The sequence below is a fragment of the Humulus lupulus genome, chromosome 7 (genome assembly GCF_963169125.1).
Source record: "Humulus lupulus chromosome 7, drHumLupu1.1, whole genome shotgun sequence".
NCBI classification, from domain to species: Eukaryota; Viridiplantae; Streptophyta; class Magnoliopsida; order Rosales; family Cannabaceae; genus Humulus; species Humulus lupulus.
This window is the reverse complement of record NC_084799.1, coordinates 47156165-47156897: the sequence shown is the minus strand read 5'-3', so window position 1 is coordinate 47156897 and position 733 is coordinate 47156165. Positions and strand designations below refer to the sequence as shown.

The 733-nt window shown below is 41.9% G+C and overlaps 1 non-coding gene across 1 annotated transcript; it reads left to right on the top strand.

The window, feature by feature from the left end:
• The first annotated feature begins 342 nt into the window (after positions 1 to 342).
• Positions 343 to 449, top strand: LOC133792877 (small nucleolar RNA R71). Its single transcript, XR_009874348.1, has one exon. It is a non-coding gene; the product is annotated as a small nucleolar RNA R71 (small nucleolar RNA).
• The last annotated feature ends 284 nt before the right edge of the window (positions 450 to 733 follow it).

The following is a 733-nucleotide window of genomic DNA, read 5'->3' as shown; positions in this document are numbered from 1 at the left end:
ATTTTCCTCTATGAATGCATGAAGGGTATTCTCGAGAGAATTTCGTTGTGGATGAGCATTGTATTGAGGTGAAAAATACGCCTTTGATGGTTGAACTTGTTGCTCATTTCTCCATTGGCTTCCAGATGATTGAGCTTGGTTGGAATCTCTCCAACTGAAATTTGGGTGGTTTCTCCAACCAGGGTTGTACGTATGGGAGAATGGCTTGTTATACGCCCCTAAGGCATTGCATTTCTCCACATAAACCCCCCTCATTTCATTCAAATGCATAGCATTTCTACAAAGTGGTGCTCACGACTCGTGAGGCCTTCATAGAAGTAACTGACCAAACGCCAGTTCTCATGGCCATGGTGCAGGCACTGATTTAACAGAGCTTTGAATCTTTCCCAGACTTGATAGAACGTTTCATTGTCCTTTTGAGAAAATGTGGAAATTTGTCGTTTTAGAATGTTGGTCTTATGGCTAGGGAAGTGTTTCAGAATGAAGGATTTGGTCATTTCCTCTCATGTTCCAATAGACCTAGGTCTCAAAGAGTATAACCATCTTTTGGCTTTGTCTTTCAAGGAGAAAGGGAAGAACTTCAGTCGCACATAATCAACATTTTCGGCTCGGTTATAGAACGTGGCTACTACCTCCTCGAATTCTCTAATATGCACGTATGGGCTTTCTTTTTCCATTCCATGAAATGTTGGTAAGAGTTGAATCGTGCCAGGTTTAAAGTCTAATGCGGGCA